The sequence below is a fragment of the Camellia sinensis genome, chromosome 13 (genome assembly GCF_055761805.1).
Source record: "Camellia sinensis isolate YWXY chromosome 13, ASM5576180v1, whole genome shotgun sequence".
NCBI lineage: Eukaryota > Viridiplantae > Streptophyta > Magnoliopsida > Ericales > Theaceae > Camellia > Camellia sinensis.
Window position 1 is genome coordinate 124,721,468 of NC_138973.1, and position 15,647 is coordinate 124,737,114.

Sequence of the window (15,647 nt, forward strand, 5' to 3'; positions counted from 1 at the left end):
TAATTATCTATGATTTATGTTGTCTGGATCATATTATATCTCGAGTAATGATCCATCCCCCTTTTTTTCCCCACCCCCTTTGACCCCCTCTCTTTTTCATTGGTCACCTTTTCTTTTTCTTTTTCTTTTTCTTTTTCTTTTTTTTCCTGCTCCACCAATCACCCCCTGCCACGTGGCAAAGGGGGTGAGGGGGTGACCCCCAAAAGGGGGTCCCAAGCATTATTCTAAGTATTATTTGGTTCTATGGAATTACTTTAGGCAAGAATGAAATGATTATTCATAAACCTTTCAACAGGGTTTAGGGACTAAATTTTTCATCCCCAAAAGTAAAAATTTTATTGTAAAAAATATTAGGAACTAATTATAGTTGTCATATGAGTCATTGCAAAAAGACTATCCAAAAAAGAACATTTTGCAACAAAATTTTTAAAAATGTCACTAATTAATGTACTTTTAGGGTAAAACAATTTCTTGTCAAAATATTTACTCTTTGAAATGAAAATTTTGGTCCTAAAATGATAGTGATTTGTTACTAAATGTTCAATTTTATCACTAAAAATATAAATAATGACACTTTTGAAAAATTAAGATATTTGACTCTTAAATTTTTATCTCTAAAACCTTAATTTGTTATAATAAATGGTAACATTTGTCTTAAATTGGTCAATGATGATTCTATTTGCAATATAAGTTCCTATCTAATCAAATATGAGAATGAGTATTCCAACATAATAACTATTTCATTTCAGTCTCATTTTAACAAACCAAACACAATACAAGAGCAAGTTTTGAAGGCTAAACTCTATATGAAAATGAGAAAAGCAAAAAAAAAAAAAAAAACACAAAAAAATAAAACAAAAAAATAAAAAATAAAAAACAAAATTAAAATTAAAATAATAAAAATAAAAATAAAAAAATAAAAAAAGAAAGAAAGAAAAGAGGCAATGCGTATGTATGTAATGGAGTTGCGAGAGCTGCAAAATGTAAACAAAGTACAAGTGCACATGTTAGCCCACAAAATCATATAGATTTGGACAAGCTTCTCGTGGATTGTTTAATTTTATTAATTTTTATGTTATTTTTGCAAATGATCTTTGATTAACATATGAACTGGCATGACTGACTAATCTCTCTGACATTGAGATCAACAAATGTGTGTCATTTACAGCTAGTACTATAGTACTTAACTTGTTAATCCAGGAATTAAAGAGCTAGAACTTTTTGATGACAGCTAAGGATTGAGGTGGAAAGCGGTATGGAATTGATTCAATGTTAATTTGCTTAATCAAAGTTAATTATAACAGTTGGATTTGCAAGTTGATCATATGCTCTTAAACTTAGAGTGAAGGGTCACAATATGGGATTAGACTATTACAACGTGATGAAAAAAAACTAAGAAATGGCTTATGATGGTGCTAAACACCCTTTATCCCACTTTCCTATGTCTCAAATCAATATTAACTATTCATTCAATTTGAAACAATTGTCAACATTGCAAATAGTCAACTTGTTGGAGAGACATAATGTTGGCTTATTTTTCCTACGAAGAAAAATATCATAAATGCGAGTGTGTCAGTAAAAATTAAAAAATCCTTACAGATTAAATTTAAGTCAATTATCAAGTGAATGTGTTGACGGTTCTTTTGCCACAATGGAGACGATTTCAAAATTGCCAAGTGTAGAGAAAAGAAAAATTAAAAATATGAGCGAGACGGAGAAAAATGTTTGAGTAAACAGTCGGGGTGATTGAGTGAAACCATTAATTTACCTCTATTCCTATGCTTTGAAAATGAAGTACATAAAATAAACTACAAAAAATTTATCTCTACTCTTATGCTTTGAAAATGAAGTGCATAAAATAAAGTACAAAAAATTAAGTGCAAGAAATATAAATGACAAGAAAAATAGAAATTAATTTTTTTTTTATTTTTTTTTATTTGAGTTCTGAATCCTTTACAATGTAGTCATGAATGACTAGTTATACGCAAATATTTGTAAGAAAAAACTACCTACTACCCTATTCTCCAATCTTCATCCTTGTTTTGCCATATGTCTCTCTAACTTCTTCTCTTTACTCCATGTTCTTCCACATTATGATCCATTCGCATGTACTTAATTATTCATAACTTCTCATAACCTCCAAATGAGTAGGAGAGTGTCATGTGTCCTGTAATTTATCAATAATAATAATAATTATTATTATTATAGATTTATGGTGCCAACATTACCTCCCACGACTCTTTAAGAATGAGGTGCCCCGAATTCTTGAAGAGTTGTATATTTATGCCAATATAGGCCTTATTTGACAATTAATTAATTGCTACTTGAAGGGAGGCACATGTTCAAAGGTCCTCTTGTCCCATGATATGCATTGAAAGTGAACATAGAACCAAACATATGTTTTATAAGCCTTGACAGAAAATGAAAACCATCTTTAAATGTGTTTACTACATACATCAAAGACTAGCAAAGCACCGAAGGTGTGCCAGAATTGCAAATTTTATTCTTCACGCAGCTTCATGAAGGAGCAGCATTCATCTATCAAGACAATGAATAAAAAAAAAAAAAAAAGAACATGTAAAGAACTAGCTTCATGAAGGGGCAATATTCATCTATCAAGACAATGAATCAAACAAACAAGAAGAAAAAAATAAAATAAATAAAGAACGTGTAAAGAACTAGCTTCGAGGCATATTCTACTTTAGCAAACACACATATTTTCATATATGATTTTGCAAACAAAAGGACCATCCAATATGGTCGATTTTCAATCTTTGAAGCTTGAATTTTTACTCGAAGCCTTATTTAAAGTTCCATTAAAGTAGTACAAAGCTTTTGAAAATCATTTAGGCTGGGCAAACCAATAATTGTTTTTTTTTTTTATTTTTTTTATTTTTTTACAAATGTGGTTTTATCAAACTGTAGTTGGCTTTGTATCTTTGAAGGATGCCGATTATAAATTTTAACTTGCAACCGCCATGATTGACTACTAAAAATGGCCATGAAAAGTTTAAATTGATCGGCCATTATTTTACTCTCTTAACGTAAAATTCAAAATGAACATACTTCTAGAACTTTGATTTTTTGCAAACCATTTTATCAAAATCAAGTTTTACTATGATCTAAAAATTCAAAATAAATTTTGAACAACAAAAGCCATCACATGAAGGAGCTTTGAAAATTCATGTACCTTGACATCTTGAACAATCTCAAAAAATTCGAACTCATGAACATTGGTTTGTTCGTCATTCTCAGTCACGTTTGGCTTGAGAACATGTTTTTCGACCACTTCAATTTCATTATTTCTTGGTCTAATGGGCTGTTTTTCTATTTTAGCTATTAATGGATTATGAAAATCCTTCATAGGCATGTGAGTTTCCTCATTTATTGGCCTAATAGGCAATATTTCTATTTTAGCTATTAATGGCTTATGAAAAACCTCCATAGGCATGTTGTTTCCATAGTTTGACTCTCTAAGAATGGATTTTTCAACCCCCAAATCTTATATGGAACATCATTTTAACCATCCTTGGCTCAACAACATGCTCTTTAACCATGATACTTTCATAAGCTAGCTCTTTAAATTTGGGTTTTCCAACCATTAATGACTTGGAAAACTTCTGAAAAAATTCACCAATTCCAACCATTAAAGTCTCGGTTAAAGACTTGGTAGTAAGAGTTGACAACTCATCATTCTATTGGCGAACTTCCATATTGAGTTCATGAATTTCTCCAATTAAATCGTGTCTTTTGTTTCCACTAAATAATATTGTATTGGATGGACATTTGTTTCATAAAGAAAATGGATCTCTTCTTGAAAATCCAAAATTCTTTGTTTATGCCAAAAGATTTCATTTAGACTATTTGGAATGGACTAATCTGATTCATTTTTTATTTCTTACACTTGATGTCCCATTAGACGTACCAAATATTGTTGACTTATTTTTCCTACGAAGGAAAATATTATAAATGCGAGTGTGCCAATAAGGATTGAAAAATCCTTACAGATTAAATTCAAGCCAATTATCAAGCGATTGTGTTGACGGTTCTTTTGCCTCAATGAAAAAGACTTTAAAATTTCCAAAGTGTAGAGAAAAGAAAAATTAAAAAAAGGAGTGAGATGGAGAAAGATGATTGAGTGAAACTATTAATTTATCTCTACTCCTATACTTAAAAAAGAAAATGCATAAAATAAAGTGCAGGAAATTAAGTGCATGAAATACAAATGACAAGAAAAATAGAAATCAATTGTCTTTGATTTGAGTTATAGATCCTTTACAATGTAGCCATGAATGGATATTTGCAGGTAAACATTTGTAGAAAAAAACTACCTACTACACTATTCTCCCATTTTCATCCTTGTCTTGCCATGTGTCTCTCTAACTTCTCCACTTTACTCCATGTTCTTACACGTTATGTTCTATGATCCTCCACATTCTCTATCATCTTTTCACATGTGTTTAATGATTCATAACTTTTCATAACCTCCAAATGAATAGGAGAGTATCACATATCCTACAATTTATCAATAATAATAATTATAATAATTACAGATTTATGATACTAACAAATGTATAATGTCTCACCACTTTCTGACCGAAGTAATTGAAGAAAGTAAATAATGAAGAATGTGATTGTTACAAAATAAACTAGTAGTTAGCCCAATGACCTACACGGTTGTATGTATAGTTAGTTCTTATACCATTTGTAATGTCCAAGAAAGTGGGTTTACTACTGAACAATGCTTAAGCCAAATTATTTAATTGCAAACTAGTAGTCTTTTATAAATCCAAAATCACCTGTACAGACAGTGTGGGCATCACAATTTTTATCCAATGGGGTCAATCTAAAAAAAAATTGAAAACAATGCAAATTATTTCCCTAATTTTAGAATATTTAAATGGTAATTAGTCCAATTGGAACCATAATTAAAGATTAATTTTTAAGTTGACTTATGGGGTGAGTTGACATCATTTCCTATAATTTGATGTCACCCTTATATACAAACTTCTTATGTGAGACGGGATTTTTCTAGAGAGAGAGGATGGGAGAGAATCCTATAACAAATTTTCAAATAGTTATATTTAGGTAAAATTTTGATTTATAAGGCTCTAATTATCTAGTTTTTGAATGTTTTAGTGAAGCTCGAAGACAATTTCAAAAAAAATCTTTCTCGTTTTTCTTTTTTTTTTCTTTTTTTTTCCTTTTAAATTGTAAAAGAACATGATTATATACGGAGGGAGATTTGGTGACAACCATAGAAATCACACAATGAGGGTGGACACACTACAAGAATTTACACCATTGCCGATCACTTTTGCCGATCAAAAAAATTTCGGTCGCAAAAAAATGACATTTGGCGACCAAATATTAATTAGTCGCGAATGATCATTATTTTTGGCGACCAAATATTATTGGTCGCAGAATGTTATATTTTGGCGACCAAAAAATGGGTTGGTCGCAGAAAGTGGTATGCTTTTGCCGACCAACTACAAATTTGGTCGCGGAAGGTCACATTTTTTTTGGCGACCAAAAATTTGGTCGCCAAAAACTTATTTTCAGCAACCAAAAGAAATTAGTCGCCAAATTAGTACTTTTAGCGACTAATATTTTAGTCGCCGTTGATTGAGATTTGGCGACTAAAAATATTTGTCGGAGAAGGTATTTTTTTTTGCGACTACTATGGTCTTTTGGTCGCCAAAAATTATTTTTTTCTTTGGCGACCAAAAATTTGGTCGCCAAAAACTTATTTTCAGCGACCAAAAAAATTAGTCGCCAAATTAATACATTTAGCAACAAATATTTTAGTCGCCGTTGATTGAGATTTGGCGACTAAAAAGATTTGTCGGCGAAGGTACCTTTTCTGCGACTAATATTTTCGTCGCCAAATATTAATGAAATTTTTTTACTTTTGATCTTTGCCGACCAAAAATGTGGTCGGCAAAATACTTATTTTTAGGGACCAAAAAACATTTTGTCGGCAATAAAGTTAAACAATTTCAAAAACACAGATTCATGTTTTTGGTGGGAATACACTCTTACATTACCGTCCAATTTATTTTCTATCAATATGTACATAGACCCAAATAAGTTCAGTCTCTTGCTCTCTCTGTTTCTCCACTACTACAAAAATAGTTAAAGACCACACTTTGACAAAAAAAAAAAAGATCTCATTTTTATTGGAAGTGTGATAAAAAAAATTAGATTGATATTTTAATCACACTTAATTTGATTGAGTGTGATAATATTTATTTTTTATGTCACTTTTCAATTAAGTATGATTATATATATATATATATATATTTTTTTAATCACACCTTCTAATTAAAGTGTGATTATATATACACTACTACTTTTTAATCACAATTTTTAAACAAGTGTGATTATATATATATTTTTTAATCACACATTCTAATTAAAGTATGATTATTTATATATTTTTTAATCACACCTTCTAATTAAAGTGTGATTATATATACACTACTACTTTTTAATCATACTTTTTAAATAGGTGTGATTATATATATATTTTTTACCCACGCATTCTAATTAAAGTGTGATTATTTATATATTTTTTAATCACACATTCTAATTAAAGTGTGAATATATATACACTACTACTTTTTAATCACACTTTTTAAATAAGTGTGATTATATATATATTTTTTAATCACACATTTTAATTAAAGTGTGATTATATATACATTACTACTTTTTCATCACACTTTTTAAATAAGTGTAATTTTATATATATATATATATATATATTTAATCACACTCCCTAAATAAGTGTGATTGTATAAAATATTTCAATTTGATTTTTATATAAAATATACAATTTCCAAATCCGCGCCTCTATTCTACCCATGAATAATAAAGACAACTTACTACTAGAAAAGGAGACTTTAGACACGGAACTTTTTCACCCATTTTTTCATCTTCCTATCTCTCTGTCTCTGTCTCTCTTCTCTCTCTGTCTCTCTGTCTTTCTCTCTCTCATCACTCTTCTCTGTCTGTCTGTCTGTCTGTCTCTTTCTCTCTGTGTCCACTACAAGAATTAACACTTTTGGCAACAAAAAAATTGGTCGCTAAAAGTCTATTTTTGGTCGGCAAAAGTTATCCGCGACCAATTTTTTTTGTCGCTAGTTTGGTCGCCAATTGAGGGTCGGCAAAAGTAATTCGCGACCAAAATTTTCGTTGGTCGGGAAAAGTTACATTTGCCGACTAAATTTTTGGTCGCTAAATATTTATTTACTGCGACTAATCCATTTTGTCGCTAAAACATTTTGGTCGCGAAAAGTTGCCTTTTGCCGACCAAATTTCTTGGTCGCCAATTGTCACATTCCACGACCAAAATTAGTTTGGTCGCCAATTGTGACATTTCGCGACCAAAAATTTTGGTCGCCAATTGTGACATTTTGCGACCAAAATTAGTTTGGTCGCCAATTGTGGCATTTCGCGACCAAAAATTTTGGTCGCCAATTGTGACATTCTGCGACCAGAATTAGTTTGGTCGCCAATTGTGACATTTCGCGACCAAAATTAGTTTGGTCGCCAATTGTCACGTTCCGCGACTAAAAATTTTGGTCGCCAATTGTGACATTCTGCGACCAAAATTAGTTTGGTCGCCAATTGTCACATTTGGTCACCAACATCCAACAAAATAAACCTGTAATTTATAATAATCCATCCAATTTATTCAATATAATCTGTAATTTGCAAAAATCATTCAAACCAACAAATAAATTGAATCATGAACATTCAACAAAATACATAGATCAACCATTTCTGAACCTGTTTAATTAAAATCAGCAACTACATATAATTCCAAACTACATATTTCATCTAACATAAAAATTTAAGACATAACAAATACTTGTTATTATGTTTAAAATTTTTATCCATGTACATCAACTGAAAAATATAACTAGTAGTCTACTAAATATTTTCTATACACACCCATCCAAAAATATAACTACTAGTGTATCCAAAAATATAACTACTAGTCTACCCTTTTTCTACCCATATCGAATCTCTAATCTCCTGGACTGATAGTCAGTGCAGTTTGAACAGGAAACAAGTTCTCTGTAAGTGCTGGATGCAAGAAACCATCCTTCCAAATCATACTTCTTTGCAGCTGTATCATTCAAAGCACCGGAAACAATAGCCACAATTTGATAGGGTAGTTTTAGCTGCAATAGAGAGAATTATGTCATACTTGTAGGAAAGAATTTTTGCATAATTAAATAGAGAAAAATCAATTCGTCATTAGCAGGAGCCCATATATAGGACCCTCGAATTTCTTTGGCGTCAAGTGGCAGACTTTTTAGCATTAACCAAACAAAACAACCAATTCCAAAATCACTCATCTTACATGACATTACAAAACCTGGCAAGATAATCTATGAGTACTATAAGAAACATTATCAAGCATCTCCAGATTAAAAAAAAAATGAATATAACGAAGAAATAACCAAAAATTGTACACATCATTCCCCTACAATTCTGAGGGCAGGAAAGCTCTATACCGTCTTGTAAAACTCTTCTGAGTTCGTTATCATTTCCTCGTGCATGTCCCAAGAGTCATATATGTTAAACCTACTATATGTGATTTAAAACAGTTACGCATATATAAGGTAAAAAAGAAGCATAAAAAAATTAATTTTGTGAACCAAGTGGATCTAATTGGGCTGATCAAAATTTTGTGCCTTGTTAATTGCCTTGTTAAGAGTCAAGGAAGATTTCTCCTTCCTGGACTATGACCTCCAACTCACAAAATATATATATAGAATTGTTTGATCTAAATTCATTCTGAGTGACATTCATTTAGGTCACCCTTAATGAATCTATCACATATTGAATTTGTTTGCCTATATTTCTAAAAAATAAAAAAAATAAAAATTTCCGTGCGCATATGTGAACTTGGATTGTCATAATAGAATACTTAATAGGAAATGCTAACCATCGCCATTGGATGGTGATTAATGTTCATATATGTGTAAAAATTATATTAACATATATTAACATATATTTTTTGTTTTTTATTTTTTGTAGACATTAAACAAAGAACTATAAAGATAAACGTTACAGTCCTAAGATTTTAATTCCCCCAAATTAGAGCTTTGTTCACCACTTAACCCTAACACGCCATATAAAAACAGAAAAAGAAAAAGAAAAAGAAAAGATGACGACGGTCATTATGCTTTGTACGGTTTGTTAGAATCAACTGGAATGAAATAGTCATTTCATCATAATGTTATTCTCATATTTGGTTCAATAAAAACTATAAAATATATTTGCAAATAGAAGCAGTATTTATCATTATAAATGAATACTTACTGTTAAGGAATGACCATTTCAAAAGGACAAGACCAATTCTTGGCCAACATGAATATATGATATCCAATATATGGACCATTTTTAAAACCCCAACCTTGAGAACCTTAACAATACACAAAACAATCTGAAAACACTAAAATGAATATAAACCACCATTTGCCTATCTTATTTCTTATACCACATGCTTAAAAGAATTCAAAACACTGCTTGCTAAACCTAAAGAGTATTTTGCCCTTACCAAACATGTACAATTTTTTCTCTATTCTATTATATTTATATACCATATATTCATAAGCATGAAGAGAAAAAAGAGATATTTACTCCACTTCTTCAAAGTTCTTTTTAGAGCTCTAGACAGGATGATCTTGAAAAGGAGCTTGGGGGAGATTAACAGTGTGCGGTTTGATGTCTCTACACCGCATGTAAGTCAAGAACTGACCAGGTAGCTCTTCCAATAGACTCTGAACAATTGATATCTGTCCACCTGCAGAAACACAAAACAAAATTTACAAGATAAAGTGATAATAGAGGCACAACTGGCAAAAGACCAGAAAAGAAATTACTGGTGCATGGCGAAAACCTCCAAAATGAGAGAAAGAAGAAGAAACAGGTTATATTAGATGTTGGTATGGAAACCTAGCATCTTGTGAATTGCACTAAGGTCCCTTTTAGGAACAGAAATGGAGCTGACTTCCGTCATCATCTGAGTTTCAAAACCCAGTTCAGGTTTCTCCTTTTTACTCTTATGTATCTCATATTTTTTTACAAATAATTTACAAAATTACCTTACATTTTAGTTTTTTGAAAAAATAGGCGCAATACAGTATTTCTATATCTTAAATTACATTTATGGCCTGAAGTACCAACAAAAAAACCATACACCCAAAGTATTTTGCCCACCGGATATGTATTTTGCATACGCTTACCCATACCAGGTAACTACCTTGAACTTGTACAACAATATTTTAGAAGCACTTCATAAACAAAAATCTTGAGAGGGAATGAGAATCTCATTAATAGTAATATGATTGCTACTAATAAAAATCTTGTGTTATTGCATCAATGCTATTCAAGTATTTGGTTTCATTAGGAATCCTCAATGAGAATAATAAAATTTTAAATATTGTGAGCCCAATTATTATTTTGTACTCTTAAATGGTCAACATTCGTCTAGGAATGTGAGATTTCCCATAGAAAAGTGGGGGAATCAGATTCCTATTAAATTGGGGAGTGTGATACTTGTTGAAATTGATAATTAATAATCATTTTCCCATTTTGATGTGTTCCAAACACTAGAATCATGGGAATCTGGAATAATATTCCCATTCCCCCTCTCAAACTTTGTCATCCAAATCAATCCTAGAGGTGTTCCGAGCTTAACAAAAGAAAATAAATACCAGAAATACTAAACTCTCATGAGCACTAAAAAGCCAATTGTGCTAGATTCCAGTACGTGTCCTGCCCAAATGTGGCCAAAACTCTAAACCAAAATATTCTACAGACTTTGAAATAGTAAATCAAATTAAGTAAGAACTCACCATGTACATCACGCATTGGAACAAACTGTACAATGTCTCGTGTAGCTATCCTCCCTGTAGAACTCTCCAATCGATGTCCATTGTCAGCATCAAGGATCTGTCAAATAATGAGAAATTGATTGCCATAACTTTTCTTCTTACAATAGACATCATATTAACTGCTTCATACCTGCTTCATACCTTCTTTGTTCTGGCTATTACTATTAACTTGAAAAATTAAACAACATAATGACTAGTATACTTGTTGGCCTTCAAAAAACATCCCAATTCATTTATTCTTGAATCAATACCAGAGTTTCAAAAACATTGGTTCACTACACTTGGTTCTTTAGCATAAAAACTGGACTAGCAGTTAATCAAAAAAAGAACAAGGGGAATAAACATAGGAAGACTTTCTGAAGATATAACATCAAGCAGTAATTAAAAGACAAGGACAGTACAATAACTCTTAATTCCTTGCAAAGAGAATTTTACCTCAAAGCCACTTGCACCTCCATTTAAGTTAAAACAATGAGATATAGAACCGTCATATGTTCTTCCACCAAAGCCCCAAGCAGGAAAGCGTCTATCAGAATCATAAAATTGTATGACCTCCCCAACCTCCATTATGGCCTATAAGGAGTTCAGTCAATACAATATAAAATTAAAATATATAAAATATAAAAATACATAATTAAAGTCAACAATTCCTTAATTCATCCATTCAAGATCAATATGTTCCTTAATTCATCGGCAACAGCAGCCACATTTGGCAAGGTTGCACTCATACCAACAATTTGGAGACCACGAGCAGGATCAGTCTTCCCACTGCTTGTACCTGAACTTTCTCCACTAGATGATTATATATTGCCTTCACCAGCTGCATAACGAAGCTTTGTCAACATAAGCTCCAACAGATAACCCCTATTCTGATCACCTACCTGTCAACAAACCCCAGGGATGAGAACCATCTCTATAATCTACTACAATTATAAAGCATTAAAACAATTTTGAAAAAAGAAACAAGAAGTAATTGATGAACATCACTAAAAATTAAAAAAGACTACATCAAAGGCAGCTACCATGTGCAGTTCATCTATCACAATAATCCTAAGTTCTGACAGACGACCCTCTTCTAGAAATCTGTTAATTAAAGAGTTTGCCTTCTCAATTGTACAGACAGCTACAGAGGTATCTTTTGGAAGAGTCCCACCACCTTGGTTTCCATAATAACTGCGAACATGCTTGCCAAGTGGTTCTAATAGGACCTCCAGATGTTCTGCCTGCTCCAAGCCAGCCATAGATTCAAGTACAACAGATAGATTAGGATCAAAAACTGATTCAGAAGAGGGGGGTGGGAATTACAAACCTTTTCTGCACAAATTGATACATATGGAAGTACAAGAAAATTAAAAACCACACGAAGATCAGCTTCAAACATAATGTTAGAAAAATAATATATATAAAAATGGAAAATAAAAATAAAAACAGATACATCATTTTGCAAGTCAACCCGAAAAATTGTCATATAAAAATCATATCATGATCAAACACAGCATCAAATCAAACTTCAACAAAATGGGATATAATCAAGTGAATAAAATAAAAAAATTGGCAACAACAGCTAAGTTTATACCATAACATGAATGAAATTAATATTGGTGGGGGGGAGGGAAGAGCACAAATACATATCACACAGAAAAAACAAAATACATATAAGCATATATTTAATAAAGACAGGAACAATCCATAAAAATTAAAACAAAAGTATATTTCACAAACATAATCACTTTCTTCCATTTTACAGACAGCAACAAGGCAGGCGGGTGGGTTAAGGGGCAGAGTCTAGACAGCAATTCCTCAGCATAAACTTAGCCCACCCCCAAAAAAACTGGCAACAAACTAACAAAACATTATAAATTATATTTGAATATAAAAATTCCTAGTAAAAAATCATACAGATGACAAAATATATAACTCTACATGATGGAAATTTTCCTAACCCAGCTTGCCTTGAACACAATTCAAAAATAAATTTATCAATCCATATACCCAATGATGAAAATCCAGAACCTTTGTGAATATGATAAGACAGGACCACCAACTAATCTGCGCTATTTCTATCAGTAATTCCTTTATAGTGTAAGAAGTTTAGTGAAAGTAGGTTCATCCAGAAGTTAGAAAAATACCTGCCATGGATACAATTTTGAAATTCCTTTCTTCTTATATATGCCACATATTTCAGAAGGAAGCCAGAAGCTAAGATCTAAACAATCTTTTAGCGGTGCAAAACTTGATGGAGTACTATCTCCAGCATCTTCACAGAAAACCATGCAATTTCATTTTTCCTTTTCCGGTGCACTAGATGCGATAGTATCATTATCTTGACTCAAAAAACACTATTTCCTTTCAGCTACATCACAACCAGATGTCAGTTGTTGCATTGCGCCATTCAAGCGAGAATGCGTTGTTATATTAGCAGGTTGAAGACTTCTATTATCTACAGAAGCACATCCAGCTTGTGCACCTTTTCTATGGACAAGACCTTTGTATCATCTGCAGATAGATCATCTGAATTTTTGTCCTCAAACGAGAAGTCAAAATGCTTCACTGGCAATGGGGATGCTTCTTCATGCAAATCCTTTCCATGCTTCCCTGTTGATCCTGTAGAAGCATTCATTTCCACACCACCGACTCTACTTTCAATTTTTGTTTAATATTTGAATGCACTTTGTTTATTAGTTTGATGGAAGACCTTCTGAGTCGTCCAACCATACTCTGGCACTCTTAATTGTATCCGAACCAATTGTACCTAATCATAATCAATTTCCGAAAAATTAAAAACCTTATTCATTGCCACAAAATTTCTCAAACATTGATTCCAGTACTCGTATTTATATTTACTTGCTCTAAAAGTACATAAAGATTATTTGACATTTCCATTTTTCACATAGGGGATAGGAAAATTCAGCCTATTAAACATTTTCTTAATTCCTAAAGATCAACATGAGCAAAAAATATAAGACTAACTAACTCATTAAAACATAGAAAGACAACCAAAAAAAAAAAGCTAATTATGGGTAACCAAAATTATGCTAATTATGCTAAAATTATGCTCAGTAACCAAAATTATGCTAATTATTCACTACCAGACATCTTCCCACTTACAAAGGCTCAGCTAGGTATTTCCAACAAAATGAAGAAACATCAACAAAATAACACAATCTCAAAGTCTGAAGTTAACTAAGCTAATTAGGCTTTTTAATTAAAGTATGAGTTTTCCATATTTATCAAAACATAAACCTGGTTTATGTATTTATATGTTTCCTCATTTTCTCATCAATCAAATTTGAGTAAAACAAAATCCTAAACATTCAATTTGAAACCCTAGAAACCCTAATCGACATGAATCCACAATTCACGTTAAATTCATCTGAATACCGAAAAGAAAGCAATCACAACCAAAGTAAAGAACAACAATACTACAAAATCCTCAAGAAAACTCAGATTATATAGGTGAAATTAGATGGCGAATCAGTAAATCCACATTACATCTATCACAACACAGGTTTGCTTTATGACCTCAATCCTCTCTTCTTCCATAGCCCCCAAATTCTACAACCACAGGCACCAGTGTATAATTTTGATGTTGCACTTGTCTCTTCACAACACTTGTCCATGTATCCTACTCAATTGAACTAGCACTTTAGTTGCACTTGTCCATTGAAGTGAATCAATTATGTAGTCCTATAACCCCAAACAAACACTAGCAAACAAACTTGCAAACCCGAAAAACCCAATTGGCAATGCGGTCAGTTTAAATTTGTATACCCAAAAAGACTCAAAATTTTCAACCCTAGTCACTAGATCCCCATAACCAATTCTAGTCACCACTACGAGGATATATACATACATATATATATATATACACATAATCAAAGTGATAAGAAAGGAGGATGAGAGTATACCAGTGCAGATCTAGTCGCCGATACGGGGGAGCCATTTAGAATCGGCAGGGGTTTTGGTGTCGACGAGAAGGCGGGCCTGCTTACATCTGTTGCAGAAGGACCTGAAGGCATAGTTGCGGTTCCTGCATCCACCGCACTCCCAATCCCCTTCTCTCCCTTCTCCTCCCATCTTCTCTGTAACCCTCTCTCTCTCTCTCTCTCTCTCTCTCTCTCTCAACTCAGGATTCAGGGCCACAGGATTTTGGCCTCTGCCTCCCCTTCCTCCACGACCACCTGACCCAGATCGACCTCCAATAGGTGTGTAAACCTTCGAATCAGCCATACCACCACCAACTCCATACGATTAAGTTGTTAGGGTAGAAGCTGTTAGAGTATAACAGAGAAGATTTAGGGCAGAAGCTGTTAGGGTTGAAGTTTCCTCTTGGGTAAGATCACACGGAGGAAATGGTGGGGCAAAAAAAGGCAAAAGGGATGTAAGGGAAAGGAAAGAAGAATTGAAATCAAAGAGCGAGAAGGGAAGAGGTAGAAAAAAGGGAGAACTTACCTTGCGATGAAGAAGAAGAACGGGAGGGAGAGGGAACTTGGCACACTGGGTATGGAAGAAGAAGAACGGGAGGGAGAGAAAGATAAAGAGGGAATGGATGGGTGAGAACACTGCCTCTCTCTCTCTCTTCGGGTCGAACCCACGGCTTCTGATCGACCATGGTTTATTATTTTTACAAACCCTTTTTCCCCCCTTTTTGGCCTTGATTTCTTGATGACAATGATTGGGATTGGTTGTGGGTGTTGGTAATGGTGAGTATCGGGGGGTGGATGGTGTGTA

General features: G+C 32.7%; 2 long non-coding RNA genes across 4 annotated transcripts; both read right to left on the reverse strand.

Moving 5' to 3' along the window:
- Positions 1-7,857: 7,857 nt before the first annotated feature.
- On the reverse strand, positions 7,858-10,991 carry LOC145806426 (uncharacterized). 2 transcript variants are annotated; one of them, XR_014349541.1, is made up of 3 exons: positions 10,878-10,991; positions 9,661-9,823; positions 7,858-8,192 (listed from the first exon to the last, which is right to left on the reverse strand). It is a non-coding gene; the product is annotated as an uncharacterized LOC145806426 (long non-coding RNA). The 2 variants fall into 2 exon arrangements; XR_014349542.1 differs by having other exon boundaries at positions 8,529-9,823.
- An 18-nt stretch (positions 10,992-11,009) lies between these two features.
- Positions 11,010-15,344, reverse strand: LOC145806427 (uncharacterized). 2 transcript variants are annotated; one of them, XR_014349543.1, is made up of 3 exons: positions 14,825-15,344; positions 11,647-11,797; positions 11,010-11,489 (listed from the first exon to the last, which is right to left on the reverse strand). It is a non-coding gene; the product is annotated as an uncharacterized LOC145806427 (long non-coding RNA). The 2 variants fall into 2 exon arrangements; XR_014349544.1 differs by lacking the exon at positions 14,825-15,344 and adding an exon at positions 11,939-14,004.
- Between the last annotated feature and the right edge of the window lie 303 nt (positions 15,345-15,647).